The sequence below is a fragment of the Balaenoptera ricei genome, chromosome 6, assembly GCF_028023285.1.
Source record: "Balaenoptera ricei isolate mBalRic1 chromosome 6, mBalRic1.hap2, whole genome shotgun sequence".
Taxonomy (NCBI): domain Eukaryota; kingdom Metazoa; phylum Chordata; class Mammalia; order Artiodactyla; family Balaenopteridae; genus Balaenoptera; species Balaenoptera ricei.
Window position 1 is genome coordinate 27,191,565 of NC_082644.1, and position 17,190 is coordinate 27,208,754.

At 41.3% G+C, this 17,190-nt stretch overlaps 1 long non-coding RNA gene across 1 annotated transcript in view; it reads right to left on the reverse strand.

Moving 5' to 3' along the window:
- LOC132366907 (uncharacterized) overlaps positions 1–17,190 on the reverse strand; it is an 85,928-nt gene that overhangs the window by 9,173 nt on the left and 59,565 nt on the right. Inside the window, exon 3 of the long non-coding RNA XR_009503590.1 lies at positions 10,987–11,180. This is a non-coding gene — a long non-coding RNA (uncharacterized LOC132366907). The remainder of the gene's footprint in view (positions 1–10,986; positions 11,181–17,190) is intronic.

Below are 17,190 nucleotides of genomic sequence, written 5' to 3' on the forward strand. Positions count from 1 at the left end.
CCAGAAAACTGGATCTTGACTGTAAACAATGCACTTAGTTTTCTTACAGGCACTTTCTGTGCACCTCTGAGTGTTCCTGTGGGACTAACTCCTAGAAGTGGAATTGTTACTTGGTGTAGACGATATATTGACAGGACTTAAAAGCATTACTCCTTTTGGGCTGTCATCTTCAGCGCTCTAAATAGCGGGTGCTTTTGAACACTTAAGTTTATAGAAATTGTCCTCCAAGGACGTGCATAATGCTGTGATGAACATGGGTGTACAAACATCTCTTCAAGATCCCGCTTTGGGTATATGCTTTGGGCATATCCCCATCTTATGCCATTTTATGCTCCTACCAGCACTGTCTGAGAGTGCTTGCTTCCCATGCCCTGAGGAAGAGGATCCCCATCCTGTATCATCACTTTATTCACCTCCAACATGAATCCTCTCTACTGTGCTAAGGTGGTTTGAGTGTGGGCCCTGCAGCCAGACAGCTAGGGTTCAAATCCTTGTTACATCACTAACTAGTTCTGTGATTTGAGGATAGTGAACTTGAACTTTTCATGCCTCAGTGTCCTTTTCTGTAAACTGGGCATAAGAGGGCTGTTGTGAGGATGTGTTTAATAAATATGTATAAAGCGCATGAAGCAGTGTCAGGCACTCACTAAGTGCTCAGTATAACACTTCTTATTGGTTTAATAGTTTTCTTTAAATTGATTCTCTTTTTAACCTTAGTTTTATGCTAAATGCTATGTAATAATATCATAGATCAGATGTATACTATCTATATCTTATTCTGAAAGACATCAAATTACATGCATACATTTAAAATGAAAAGAAAGTTTTTCTAGGACACAGTTTGAAAAGGACTGTCCTAAGCAAGAGTATTAGCAAAGGTTTTGTGGAGTTCAAGTGGGAGAGGTTACATTGTATCACACTGATGTTGTAATTTTCATTTCTTCATACTGAATCCGTACATCATACCTTAAATAGATACAAAGTGGACTAGACCAGGGGTAAGCAACCTAAACCCAGAACCAGCTGGCTGTGTGGCTTTTTAAATAAAGTTTTATTGGAACACTGCCACACTCGTTCATTTACATATTGCTTCTGGCTACTTTCACACAACAGCAGAGTTGAGCAGTCACAACAGAGACTGCATGGTCTACAAAACCAAAAATATTTATTATCTGTCCCTTTATAGAGAAAGTTGGCTGGCCCCTGGTCTAAACCAATATTTCTCTCTGTCTGAGACCCTTAAACATGCTTGAACAGCATCCAGCTTCTCAACTGCTGCCCTAGTCTTAGCCACTCTGAAAGTTTGAGGTTTGCTGATGAGAAATTCTCAACATCTCAGAGTTTTGAGACTGTGATATTAATATTAAAAAAAGTACTCAAAGCCTGTCTTCCTGTTTTGCAAAATTTTTAAATTTCATCATTGCTTTTGTCTATACAAATATATAAAATGTGGTCTGCATCAAAGGCAGAAAATTGTTCTAAGTGTTAAGTGGCATAGGACTGCAGAGTGCAGAAACCATAGGAGTTATCAAGGGCTGTGAACACAGCAGTGCTCTAAACACTCCACCTCTGCTGTGGGCCATTTTCGCAAGATCCCAATTAGTTTGGTACCAAACCACTTGAGTCTTTTATGTCAAAACAACAGACCCAGGAAATCACCCATGAATAGCCTGAAGTACATAACCATATCTGTGCCTTCTGTACATTTACATTATGTGTGCAAATTGTAGAATTTGTAGACTTTGACTGTCGTTCCCTATGAGACCCACTATTAGTACAACATCCTATGACGCTAAGCTGCCAGAACTGCAGTCACGAGGAAGAATTTCCATGAAACCCTGGTGAGATGCTCCCTGGGCTGTCCTGCCTTCCACCTTCCCAAAACTTGGCTCTGCAGCACTTCCTTTCAATGAGTCTGCTGCCGGAGCACCTTTTTTGGTAAAAATTCACTTTTTCCATCATTTACTTTTCTTGATCAAAAACAATACTTTTGCCATCTCCCAAATGAATAAAAAAGTCTACTTCTAAAGCTATTTCCCCCACAACTCTGCCATACTCTGTTCATATTACTGTTTAAGATTTACCTTTTTCATAAAATATATCCTAATTTCCATATATCTCTAATAACACCACTTCTGGAACTACTTCATTCCAGGAAAAGTAAAACTGTAATTTGTAAGATGTCTCAAGAGTTGCTATTTATCCTGCTGCATATTTAAAATTCTACTCACCACCACACCCCTCCCTCCCAACCTGATAACACCTGGCAATTCAAATGAGCAAAATCGTTACTTTTGCAAAGCAATAAAGTAGGTACAAAGGATATCAGGATAAACAAGCTGTAGCCCCTGATGCCAGAATTGATGTGAAATAAGCACGAGGTGAATAAATATGGCAAAAGAAAAGTAATACTTGAGAAATAAAAATGAAAAATCCTAGGAGTAGAAAAAGAAGGGCGTGTCTACACAATTTTAGTACAGAGTAAAAGGGATTTGAGTGAAGGTTTTCAAGTTGGGAAGGATTGTAATCGACAAATGGAAGGAAGGACGCTCCACACCCACCGAATGCAGCTGACCCTGGCAAGAGGCAGTTGTTACTGGATCCTGGGTTTCCAGGGACCCATCGGTTACTTTGTGGTAGCAGCTCAGGTGTCTCATTCACTTCTCTGCCTCAACCTTTTCAGCTGCTCTGAGAGTTTTCGACAGACCAAATCCAGCTTTTATCTCTATTGTCACTGAGACCTGCAATGAAGGGCAAATGGAACCACCTCTCTCTCAGGTTCAGTAGGGCATCGTCCTTGTACAACTTTGTGGGGAAGAAGTGTTAAGCCTCTTGTTACACTTAGGCTTGGCACCGAAAGCCTCCCATCACACAAGCAGCATCACACAGTTGGCTAAGTTTTCACTTAACTAACCATCTGGGTTGAGGTCTGTTTGAGAACAGCAACTTTTCCTTAACTCAATCTAACAACTCCTTATTGAGAATCTGTTATAGGCCTGGCCCTCTGAGGAGATTAATCCCTGACCTAATGGCTCTCAGAGCCCAGAAGGGGGAAGACATGTACAGAAAATTCAACTGTGGTCCACAATGGTAAGTGCAATCAACAAGACTGTCCATGGTACAAAGTCACTGCCTCGGGGATCAATGCGCTTGACGTAATGAGGTGAATGGTTAGGAAGGAGAGGGCCGTGTCCCTGACAAGGCCAAGTACATGGAAGAGATCGATACAGAATCATTGAAATGCTGCTCCTATTCTGCCCAAAACCACCCAGACTCAGAGCCAAACTTGAAATCGGCAAGCCTGGAGCTGGCACAAGCCTCAGACAGCCAAGGCACACTCTGCAGACCCTTCTTTGCAACCTCTTACCTGATGTGGTAGGATGGACCCTTCTTTGCAACCTCCTACCTGATGTGGGGCTTGGCTCTGTTGAGTCATCAACTCATTAGCAATAAATGTATTAACCTAGACCTGAAATAAACCAACATATATTTAAATGACTGAATTAGCAGGAATCTCTGTCAAGAGAATTTCCGCTCCTTCTACCAATAGAGCTTCACACTTAGCAGAGTGTCTGCTTCCTTATGTACAAACCCTCCTTATCTCTGAGTCCAGTTTTTCTTATTATGATTTGACACTGTTCTTATCCCTCTTTATTCTGAAACTACACAGTCATATGATCTTTCTATTTATACCAAGTAAACGTAATTCTTTTAAACCTGAATCCAATATTCTTTATTAATTTGATTATGCAATATTTCAAACATCCCCCCAAAACAGATATGCATGTACTGATAATCTAGATTTATTTTAACAAGGTAAATATTTTGCCATATGTGCATCAGCTCTTTCTCTTAAATAAATGAAGTGGTGCAGGTATAACAAACAGTCCCCTTCCCAACCCCCATGCTTCCAGTATTTCCGTGTCTTTTTTCTGCCCTGCAAATTTGGGGTAACCTTTGTTGCTCTCTTAGAGCACTGTGAGATTGTTGTGAATCTTTCAATACAATATTAATTAGCCTTATTAATTAGTCTACTTGGTGTTCTAGGTTGGAAATGATCTAGAGAAGAACAAAGGTTCAAACGATTTGCTATGTCTATTTTATATTCATTTAAGGACCTACTGCTACCTATTTTTCAAGGCGAAAGAAATCTATTAAATAGAATTATTTATACTAGAACTTATGTTTATTTCAAGTAATTTCTTTTCTTATTTTTCTCAAATATATTTTGCCAGTCCTTTCCTAGAAGAATGCCTTTTTCACACAAAGGGCCTGCGTAGGAAGAAAAATGCACTTAAATTCTAAGTTTAATTCAATGCATTTTGAATAACAATTTCCATCTTAAATTCATAAAGGATATAACTTCTGAATTAGAGTTCTGATGAGTTTTTAATAGGAAGAATAAACTCCTAATGAATGCAGAGTACAGCGATTCAGGAAATATTATAGTTCTCAAAGATAGGACTAACTTTAACCACTTGATTGTTATTCACTGATAACAATGAGAAAATACCTGGGCTCCGCCCCCCTAGGTTGGTGACTATCAGGGAGAAAGAGGGTGTCTTGCAGTCAGAGGGCACTGGAGCAAGCTTCCTGAGGCCCTGTTACAGAGAGCATCACCTGTTCAGGCTAACACGTGCGTGGGATAAGCTGCATCCTAGAGCAGGCGGCACAGTCTCCTCTGATCCAGGCAGCTGGAGGATAGTTAAGGGGCAAAACAATTTCCCCCACAGATGGGACTTGGTTCATCCCAGTCAGTGCTTCTCACAATCTAGCTTGTACTGGAATCCCCTGCTCATCTTGTTAAAATGCAGATTCTATTCAATAGGTCGGGGTGGGGGCTGAGATTCCATATTTGTATCAAGATCCCGGGTGATGCTGCTGGTCCGTAGGTTACATGTTGAGTAGCAGGACTCATAGCAATCTAGGTCCTTTAATTCATAGAGAAAAAAGGAAGGCGAGGAGTAGAAAGATAAGATGTATACGAAGAGGAAAGCAGAGAAATAGAAAAGAAAGCAAAAGGTCATGGAGAGAGAGTGAAAGAGAGAGAGAGAGAGAGAGAGAAAGAACAGGAAATTTGATAATATGGCCCTCCCAGCATCCCTCCCTTCTAAGTGCCCCCATTAGGGTGGACATCAAGTCTTTACATGGCCCCACCCCCCAATCCAGGGGCTTCGGTGCTAAGTGTAGGGTGGCCTGGGAGCCGTCCTGATCAGATCAGCTCTTCACAGGTGGTGAGATCTGAGACTCCCCTCAGCCAGAGCCAAGTAAGTCCGAGCATTTCCTCAGATTTTTGAACCAATATAGGAAAATGAATGCCAGAAGCTAATCCACAGAAGGCACAGGGCAGGGCTGCCTCTTAGTTACAGCCATTCCAGAGACCCAGCTAAATCCTCCCCTTCTCCGTGTGCTCGGATTCCCAAACTACCTAGACTGATTCAAGTGGATTTTCTAGAATTTGTAACAATACAGATAGAAGAGGGATATAGGGGAAAATGGAGAGAGAAGAGAGAAATAAGGAGAAAAGTATTTAATGAAAGGTGAAAAAATAGATAAGGAAAGAATAGAAGGATAGAGGAGAAGAGGGAGAAATAGTAAGGAGATGAGAATGAAGACAAAGTATTGATAAAATAGAAGAAAAAACACCCAGGAATTGCAGGAGGAAAGGTCCCCATGGCCAATAGGGACCCAGTGGTCCCTGGGCCCGATAAGCCTCAACAGAGGACACCATTGCAGTGGACACCATTAGGCACAGTCTCCCGAGAGGAGAGGGGGGTATTGGCCTGGCTCTCATTGAGTCAGCCCATTGTTCCCAAACAACTGGAACGGGGAGGGAGGAGAGACAGAGTCAGGGCAGGCAGGTGGTCTGGGAAGGACAAGGCTTGCTAGAGGGTCCCAAGAAGACCAAATAGGTGCCCAGGAGGGTGGTGATGGAGCTGCCCCAACACCCCTCTAGAATACTGCCAGTGCTCTAGGCTGCCCACTCATAGACCTCTCCTGCCCACCAGGGATGCTCACAGACCCAGACTCAGAGCAGGACAGTGGTTGGCGCCCACACCTCTCCCCAGCCTGGTCCAGAGGCCCCCAGGGAGCTCAGAGCTCACATTAGCTTGCAGGTAAGAATCCTGGTTCGCAAGGGCTGCCCCACAAAATTCTTGTAATGAATCTCAGAGTCACAGTAGATTGATGTAAGTGTTGGCTGACATATTCTCAGGGAAACAGTAGAAAATAAACATTAGTGAGCTCTGTCAGTGATCACTGATCTGCTGCACTGCTCACTGCAATGCTGTTCTATGATCCTCAGCGTCCTAAGACTCTGGCCACTTCCTGATTTAGTTGGGCTGAAGTTGCAAACTCATCTTCTAAGTCCTATGGACGTTTAGCACCAAGCTTGGTCAAGCCACCTGGTTTACTAAATGACCGATATAAACCATGATTGTTCACATCGTATAGGAAATGCACCCCTTCTAAACTTGTTCAAACAGTGATACTTCTTCCACTACATTTCAAGTGAGGACATTTACTCTGCACATCAAAAGAGTTTGTATGTCCTGAGATGTAGTGCATCCCTTGGTGAGAGATGGTGATGCCTTTTCTGTCATGTAAGACACATGCCTATATTTCCATTTAAATAAAACCCTTTTGGAATGTATTTCACAGATCTGAGTATTTGTTTAATTTTTTTGGTTATTTTCACATAGAAATCCCGTTCAGCCATGGAAGCAGTCACTCATTAAGAAAAAATATTAAAGTGGAACATATCACCAGTGAAGAACATAATTTCTTGTTTTAAGAAAGTCAATTTGGATAACTAACCTTCAGTAACTGGACCTGCAGTCCTCAAATCCTTTAGTCAAAGACTCTGTGGCCAGCCATGTCTCAATTTTATAATTTTGAGAATTTAGAGAGGTATACATTGCATTTCACATATTAATTAATATTCCATGGCAGACATGTGGCAAAGCATATGGACAACTTGCCCAAAGTAACATAAGTAAAGATCTTCTGTCTTATTATCATCTCATGTCCATTTTCAGTAAGCAGTTAGGATAGACCTTTTTCTCAGAGTTTTCAGAATTTGGAAAGAGTTAACATGTATTAGCGGACAGAGTTAGCACAGACAGCAGATAGACCCAGAAGAACAAGAAAAGTCACTTAAAATAATTATGACAGGGAGAACATCCACAAAACTTTTAAGGCCAGAGAAGGAGTGCTTGATTTGGACTTTCTTATAAAAGTAGAAGGAGGCTTCCTGAGAAGAAAGCCAATACACAGTCTTTCTTGCTGGGGGTCAAGGTTACATCAGCGAGGCCACAAGCTGGGGACACTGCTGTGGGTGAGAGCTACACTAGTGATGGCGGGGCAGCAGCCTCTCAGGGGGGACACCTGTGACACACCAACTGCGAGCAGGTGCTCAGATACCCCTGCAACATGACTTCATATGACTCTGGAAAACATCTTCAGATCCAATGAGAAACGTGTTTGCTAGGAAAGGATACCAAATGCATTAAGAAAAAAAAAATCAGAGATGTATAAATACAGTGGGGTGGGCAGAAAGGCCTCAAAGATGTCCAGGCCCTAAAGAAAGGAACTGTGAATATGTTACTTTGCATGGCAAAAGGGACTCTGCAGATGGGATTATGGTTAGGAAGACTGTCCTAGATTACCCAAGTCGATCCAGTCTAACCACAGGAGCCCTTAAAGTAGAGGACTTTCTCCAGCTAGAAGAAGAGGAAATCAGAGAGGTGCAGCAGAAGGAGAACAAGAACAAAGAGCGATTTAAAGATGAAAGGGACTTGACCCCCTGCTGCAAGAACAGGCCACACAGAAAGCATAAGGGATGTGGGAAACCTCTAGGAGCAAAGACCAGCCCCCAGCTGGCAACCTACAGGAGATCAGTGTCTCAGTCCTACACCCACAAGGAAGTGCGTGAGTGTGTATGCAGAAGCATCAGGAGGGCAGTCCTGACTGCTGCCCTCTGAAAGGCCTGCTTGCAAGGCTGGCCCATTCCCAAGACTCTAATGAGAAAGGTGGCTTACTGTGCCTAATGTTTGCTCAAACACTGTGGTTCATACTCAGTACCTGCCTTCCTTCTGGGAGCCTGGGATTTTGTTACACGCAAGGCAGAGGGTGCCTACATGACCAGCCCCCAGTACATGAGCTCAGCTGGTTGGTAATATTCCATGTGGGTTTCTATAACTCACTGCTGGGCGATTAAGCTAGTCCCGTATGACTTCCCTGGGAGAGGACTCTAGAAACCTGCGCCTGATTTCCTCTGCGCTTCACCCCAAGCACCCTCTTCCTTTGCTCATTTTGCTCTGTGTCCTTTCACTCTGCTAAATCATAGCTGTATGACTACACACTGGTCCTGTGAATCCTCCCAGCAAATCATGGAACCTGGGGAAGGTTCTGGGAATCTCCAGACACCTTGAAGGACAAGTCTTCCCCAGAGCCTCCAGGAAAAATGCCTTAAGCAGAGAACCCAGCCAGGTCTACTGTACTTTAGACCTACAGAACTATGACATAATAACTCTGTCTTGTATTAGGTCACTAAATCCATGAAAATGTGTTAAAGCAGTGATAGGAAATTAAGTAAATGGCACCATGAATAAACATATTACTTTCACTAATGAAGAGTATAATATCTCAAGGACATTTTTTAAAATCTTAAATTCATTCTCAAGTTAACATCAGCAATTCATATCTAAAACAACCACGTGAAGAAGGGGTAGAACCTCTGGTAAGGTGTATGGTTGATTTTTAAGAGCAGCTGACATTTTGTGAGAGGTCTGGAAAGCAGCCAAACCAGCCCAATCTTTTTAAAGAAACTGTGAGGATAATGTCAGAATCATCCACTAGTGTGATTTACTGCTGTCAATGCCAGTTGTGTATAGTCGGGCCCAGATTAGGAGATGAATTCACTTAACCCACGGTGGTGCACGCAGAAGATGTGAGGATCTTCCACTCATTCGTTTTAATTCAGCAAACATTTACCAACGTGCTCGGCCCCAGGCACCATGAAGTGCTGGGGACACAGGGAGGGATGCAAGCTCAGCAGGAGTGTAAGGCAGGCCACTTTACCCATGTTTATTGTGTGATAGGATGGATAGGATTGAGGGGTCCACTTCTGTCCTCACCTGCATGATCTAGGGTTAATAATGCCACTATATTCTTGACCCTACTTCCCCAAGGGTGCCTGACCTTTAAAGAAATCAGCAGAGGGTGATGCTTACATATGATTCCTCTCCAACCTGCTTAACTAAAAACAAGAATTGTTAGAGTTGCTCAATCAAATGGGATTGGAGCGGGGCGAAAATATGAACCTTAATTAATACAATGAAGAATAAGTAGGCATTAACTATTAGTTAACTAATTTTGAAAAATAATATTTAATTTTGAACAAAAGTTCTCTATGTAAGTAGATGTTTCATTAAGCTTTAACTCACTTAAGCAATATTGACCTTAACCCTGCTTTGGACTTGGTGTTCTTAGAATAAGCACAACATTAATATCTGCTTCGGATCATACACATGGCAATTACTTGTTTGGAAACCTTAGGTCAGCCAGCCCTAAAAACACTCACATAGCCCTTCCCACTTTGTTCTTTTATCTAGTATTAGACAACTAACTAGTTTTTCTTGATTCAATTTGCATCAACATTTATTGACTAACTAATAAAAGCTCCAGGGATAAGAAATTAAGTAGACCACAATCTATTAAGTTATAATAAGTTACAGAGTTCTAAGGAAATTCAAATGAGGGCCGTTTGTTACACAACGAATATTATCATTTTGTTGCCTGTTACTTTTATAGATAAGCTATGTGCTAAGACATAACGGCTTTTTAGCTGACAATTTTCTTCTTACTCTGACAATTAAGAAAAAAAATTTCTTAAGTTATACAACATTCTTAGCCTAAATTAAATGGAAGATACACTGTGTATTTTTTATTGTGGTAAGATATACATAACAAAAAGTTTAGCATTTTAGCCACTTTTAAGTGTACAGTTCTGGACATTAACATTCACATTGTTGTGCAAACATCACCACCTTCCATCTCAAGAACTTTTTCATCTTCTCAAACTGAAACTTTGTCTCCATTAAAACACTTACAGTCCATTACTCCCTTCCCCTGGCTCTTGGCAACCATCTAAATTATATTTTTAAGAAGAAGAAAAAAGTAATTTCTTCTCCACCTGATGAATCTTCTTCAGGCCACACCCCATCAGCCAATTGCAAACCTGCTGCAGACCTTTACAACACTCTACTTTTAGAGCTTCTCATTCAGAGCAGACTGTGATTTAAAGATATGAAATGCTAAATATAGAATAAATTACATAAATTTTAATATTCAAAAAGTTAAGCAAACAAAATTTAATTCTTCTAAAAGAAGCATGGATATGTAATCAGAAGTAGAAACTATGTCACTGATGTAAAATAGTTATGATTCCAAAGAATCCTAGGGATCTATTGTCCATAAATTACAAGGGGCCACATGGTGCCCAAGTTCCTGTTGGAGCAGGAACTCAACATATCCCTCAACAAGTCCTCCACAGAGAGACTCTCCATTACATCTATTTTTACATGTTCAGGGTCTTTCAGAAATTTCAGTTTATCAGAGGGCACAGAGAAAATGAATTCGCTTTATTTAAAAATGCTGAGGCAATATAAACTATTGTGTTTGTTATAAAACAAAAATAAAATCAGTCGTATGTGACTTATTTATTCCTTAGACTTCACACTATTTAAAGGAATAATGGGAAGACATTTTCAATATTTCGCTACATTATAAAATTGTTTTACTTATTTCATAAATTAGCCATGGACGGTGTATTCTGGAACGTCACATGTGGCTTACATTCAGTGGAAACATTTTCAAGTAACTTAGGAGGCTCTGGTTCTATACTTGATCTGACAGATGGGCAGCAACATGCAGTAACTGGCATAATTCATACTCCGACAGACTGCTTTTCAATAAAGCACATACCCAGATGCTTTCCTCTCGTCGATATTGCTTCCAGTTCCTCCCGCCATCGCTGAACATCAGGAGGTAGCTGGTCACCCAGTCGGAGCTCCCGTATCCTCCCTGGGTGGCCACAGCTGTGACCTCCATTCTTTCTCCAAGGTCAATCTGCAGCCACTGGTATTTATTTGACACCAGGGGAGACCAGCCACCAGCTCCTTTTTGTGGGAATAAAAAGAAGAAAACCGTTAAAGACAGAGAAATCTTTGAAATCTATATTAACCTGTAAGAATGGGGTCATAAATAAGATTTATGAAAATCATAGTTTCAAATTCTGCATTATATAATGCCTCAGAATTTTACAAACACACTCACATACACATACACAAACACAACATAAAAACACAGGTTAAATGTAAATGGATGAAGCCTATATTAATTTTGTTTCTTAGTTCATAACCCCTGACTCTCTGGTATTGGGGTGTCCCGCTAAGTGAAATTGCTTAATGTAATAGGTGGACAACTAAACATCATGCCATTACATCAGTGCTTGGAACTAGTGTCGTTACTGGCTTCAATGCATGACTTGCCCTTTGTTGGACATAAACAAAGGGCAAACTTTCCTTTGTTGGAAAATAACAAACTTTCCTTTGTTGGAAAATAAAGCTAGAAAACCTTAATTGTGGATTCCCAGCATGAGGAAGTACAATGTTGAATGTTGGGATAACAAAGATGGCTATGGCATAGCCCTACACTCATGGTGCTTACAGACTCATAGGAGAAGCAGACATTTCAAAGAACGATTTGAAATGCAATATGGGAGGGGTGGAGGTGAAAGTGATTTCTGTGCAGGGAGGGAGAGTTCTAAAAAGTCAGCAAGGAGGGTGAGCGAGAACCCAGAGGAAGTGAATGGGGAGGAGTTTCTCAGGTATTCAAGACAATAGGCACAGAGTGGAAATTACTGTGCTTTGTTTTCTCCAGTGCCTGTGAGACACCGAAGAATTAGGGATACCTGTGAATGTATTATTGATATATTTTGTTCTTCTAGTTTAACAGAAACATGAGTTTTGAATTTGGATTTAGATGTCATATTAAATTTTCTGAATTTAAATTATTATGCAATATAAAAATTGGGAAACAGGTTTGAAATGCATTCTGGAACTGATATTTTGCTAATTATCCATGTCTAGAAAACACAGTGTCATGTAAACAGTCCCTAACACAAAAAAACTAGCTTTAAAAAAAATTTTCCCCATTGTCCTGACATCTAATTTGAGGCTCTCATAATAAGGTCTGACACTTTAGACAACATTTATTATCTTTTTTATTAGGGGCTATTATTAACATCCATGTCCTGTTTACAAAAGCTGTTACGACCAAGTACATGTCAGGGGGTGTGTGACATGGTTACAAGACAGCTCAAAGGAAAATGGAAGTGGAGCGCTTACATCAGGGTGTGGAGGTGAAACTAGCAAGTGGGCACATCTGTTGCTTCACTATGTCCTCTGCTAACGGCACTACGTGTATAACCCTTAGCAAAATTGAAAGCTTACAAATTCTTTAAAACTCAAATTCTTTCTAAGATTTCCTCATTTCCTGCAATCTTTATTCCAAAATTCCAAAATTTCCTCTCAACCACAAGCACAATGTCTTTTCCTTTGATCCACGTCTTAAACGTGCCACAACTCTGGCTGTTCTGTAATGCATTATTAAACTTTTTATTTTGAAATAATTTCAGATTTACAAATGAGTTGCAAAGATGGGATAGGGAGTTCCTGTCTACTTTTTACTCAGTGTGTCCTAATGTTAATATCTGACATCACCATGGTATTTTGATCAAAACTAAGCTATTAACACTGGTACAATGGTAACAAAATGACAAACTTTCTTTTGATGTCTCCAGTTTTTCCACTAACTCCCTTTTTCTGTTCCAGAACCCCACATTGCATTTAGTCACCTTGTCTCCTTAGTGTCTTCCAACCTGTGATAGTTTTCAGTCTTTCTTTGTCTTTAATAACAAGATTGATCACCACCCAACACCTCCCTGCTACTTCTACTGATTTGTGCAAAGGTCCCATCTAATGTTTGATGAATGCTAAGTCCTTCTGGGTTCTAGCTGAGGGTTAACTAACAGTCCCAAGTAACATTACTCTGCAACTGCCTGTAATTTTATAATAATTGCCAAAAGAAGTCAGAAATTAGGTGTTGGCATTTAGCTGATCATTTTAACTTAAAGGTTCTACATTTGAAGTTTTATATGAATCAGTTTCAATCTCTGCGAAACTGCTAAATGTCCTGTATTCTTAGTATCAAGGTTGTAAAGAATGTACTGAAGATAACTTCTTCTTTTTGCATTTCACAATCTTTCTCTGTCATCTTTAATCTCTCTTGAAGCGGGAAGTATCATCAACACGGGTACCACATGGACAGAAATGCAACAGAGTAAAAAGCGTCAGCATGCTTCCAGCATCTGCCCTGGGACCAGCCTCTCCCACAGATGATGCAGCCACGTCTCTGTCAACCACTCTTCACCATCTGCTGGTAATCAACCTTGAACATTTCATATTCCTTACCTGTGGTGAGAAGGTGCTACTGGTATGCAAATTAAGCTATGTGATTAAGTAGGTACTCTGATAAAGTAATGAAACTGCAGAATTCCCTGTGCTGCAAAGCAATTCATTTCAGCTGGGTAACACAGCCACGGCGTAATCCCCAGACCCCTGTAGGGTGATGATGCTGAATTACTGTGCATTCGCCCATGCACGCAGTCCACCGGGGTAGATGCCCTTTTTTCTAATGACTGGAAAAAGTGGGAAATGCACAAATGTAACCTGAGGACTGTTAGGGAGCCCCGAACAGTTTTACTGACGGGTAAGGGAGATCACTGTTCTGTAATGGAAAACAAAACAAAATACACTGAAACAACATTAAAGTGGGTACGCTTGAGCACAGCCGCCCCACCAGCTCTTAGCTGCAGAGCAGTGGTTCTGAAACTGATCAGCCTGCATTATTCAATGTTGCAAATCTTCAGTAAATTCCCCCTGGGAACCAACACCCCCTGAAACAGAGCCCAGGGATTTGCAATTACTGTTTTGGAGTCACCAGCGCTGAACCCACAAGAAAGGCACTTGCCCTCCCACCCAGCTCTTCCCCTGACCACACCACAGACTGTCTTTTTCCATTGTCACCGTCCTGTCTCCTGCCTCAGCCCCTTAGTTGAATAAAGTGTCACAATTCATACAAAGGAAAACATGTCCAGAGGGTCTGACTTGCACAGAACAAGGTTCCACAGCTTAGGACACTGAACACAAAACATCCCTCCCAGCAAAGTGTGATAGGTATGCTTTAGGGCTGCAATGAGAATTCAACAAGAAGCTGTGTTAGAGCATCTAGCACAATACTTTCTCTCCCATACACGATCGCAAGACGGGAGACAGTCATGGTGAAAGAGGGGTGACATCCAGAGTGTGGGGCATTGCAGTCTTTTCATTACTGAATGGCCCGTTACCTGCCACTTTATACTAGATAAAGGAGAGAAAATGAGGAAAGCCAAAACTTGTCACAAGCATGTGATGTGTTCAGGACCCTCCCTGATGCTCTAAGTGCTACCTCACAACTCCTCCATGCACCCGGCAAGTGGGACGGGTGTTACAGTCTCTGCTTTGCAGACAAGCAAAAAACAATCATTTTAGGTTCGGGTGAGGGTATTTTATTAAAGCTTAGCTCCCTTTTCATTCTCTACCCCTTCTAAGAACATATCCCTGCGATTTGTCAGTTATTCAGTATTGTTTGCTTATCAATACCAGACTGTCTTTTATATTGATATACTGGCAGATATATTGGAAGGTTTCTGTCTCTAGTTATCCCTGTGTGATTGTTTCCCCCCCCCCCCCTTTCGTTGGCTCAGACACAGGCAGTGACTTGTGTCTTTGGGGAGAGGAAAGGCTGAACAGGAAACTCTCAGCTAGGGCCTTAATTATTCTGGTCACTGATCAAGATGAAAATGACCCCTGCCCCTGGTGGCCACGGGGCATGCACTGTCATAATGAGTGTCAGCTTTGTGCAGAGGGGGAAATTACCCAGAGGTAGAAATTACCCAGAGTTGAAAAGGAGAATAGCTCATGCCTTCTTCAAGTTGGAACAAGGTCCAGAGCAGAAAGATACCAAAGGGAGCAAAGTCAAGTGGGATAATCTGAAGTGAACAGACTAACCTATCTCCAGGGCATCTAAATGTCAAGCAAGTAAATGGCTAAATTGAAATTGTAACCAAGGGAAGTTTCCCTCCAAGATCTCCATTACATTGTCTCAAATGGGAGCTCATCAAGCTCTGTGTATTTCTTTCCTCTCTTAAATGTATCTTAATTCACAGAAAACTCATTCCAGATTCCAGGTGGGGCTGGGTGAGTGGGGAGAGGGTGAGATAAGCAGGAGTAACAGATGTTCCCAGGAAAAAGGGGCCATAGGGCGGCAGGCCCTGGGGATGCTCCCTGACCATCCCACTCAGAGATCTCTGGGATTTATATATTGGTGTTTTTGTCACAACCCTGCCTACATTGCTGAGGGAAATTTAAGCATTTGCTCCAGCTCTGATTTCTTAAGGAGCAATTCCAACTATCTACATATACCATTTCTGGCTATCAGGATGTAAAAATTGCAGAAATCCTCCCTCTGGACCTGTCTAGGTAACCTCTGATTCCCTGACTGCTGTGCTTCCTGCAGTCTGCTAGCAGCCTGAGCAGGAGACAACAGGTAGTTTTCCAAAAAGTGTATCCATAATGAAAAAATCACACAGAGCTGCCTAATTGTAAAACAGATTCCTGTACTAAATGCAGACATACCCTATAATGGTTTTGTAAACAGACAATTTAAAATTAAATAAAAAATAAGTGTATACTTGTTAATTTGTGATTCAAATTAAATGCCAGTGATATTAAAGAAAAAAAGTACAGTGTGACTGTTCACACGTGACTCCCTTAAGTTCTGTGTGCAGTGTCCCGAGGGACAACTTTCAATGCCCTTGGCAATTAACATTCATCACTGCAGCTCTTTCTGCATAAAATAAACAAAAATCCATTGCTACTGTGTGTTTTGTTTTGCTTCTCTCATAGACACTCCTGACCAAGTTTTAAAGAAACACACAGTAGAGAGGCATTCAGATCTGAACTGATCTCAGGCTTTGCAGTTCTTATGTGTTTGAAGTTCTGTATTGACAAGACTATAAGATGATTTTGCTCATTTCTCACCTTAGAAATAAAATACGAATTGCCCAGCAAGCCTATAAACCATCCGAACATGTGCTAAATACCTCATGCATGACTGAATAAAATGTATGACCAAGTTTATTTGTGCATCTCCCGTGAAATCTTCATGTTTATGAGAGATGCAGCTCTGAGATCTGGTCTAATTCTATAAAAGCATCATTGTGCATCTTTCAGAGGCCCCCTGAGTTATTCAGAACAGATATGATTCCAGATCATTGTTGAGGCCACTCAGAATAGCTGCATCTCCCTCTGATATGTAGAGAGCAGTGGGGAATCCAGGATGCCCAGAAGGGCAGGAGGCCAGGCGCTCTGCTCCAAGGCCCCCACCACTTCCCAGGGACACACCGTTACTCTTCTTAAGGCAAGAGCTCCTTTTTCTTTTTAATTAAATTCAGTGTAGGATCATGTCAGGAAATGCAAGGGTGACATGCTTAGAAATAAAACCATGAGTACTAAATTATCCATCCATACTTGACTGCTCAGTTAGCCAGAAGCCTTTGGAAAAAAAGTCCATTGATGGTAAAACTTACCATTTTCTTTAGTGATGTTATGTAGCTGAATTCATTACAATTTGTAAGCACACTGTGGAAGCCTTGGATAAAAAGAGATATATACAGACGAGCTGCTATACAAAATAGAGTAGTAAAATGAGAATGCAAAAAGGATGAGGTCTAAGCATCACAAAATGTAAATACTACTGACAAAGGTGCATTTTTTTGGGGTGTAGGCATTCATCCCCAGCAAAGTATGGCATTATTTTGTGTCGGAGAAAAGCCTGCTCCACTGGATTTCCTTGGAGGAAACATGGCAACAAGGGAAGAGTCTACTGCAAGGATCACAGGACAGAGAGAACAGGGAACCCCTGAAATACCATCTTCCAGTCAGCCCCTAGTCCAGAAGCTCCTCATTAATGTTCAGAGCAAAGGTGGGAGTAGCTGACCACAGGGTCCACTGAGATATTCCATTA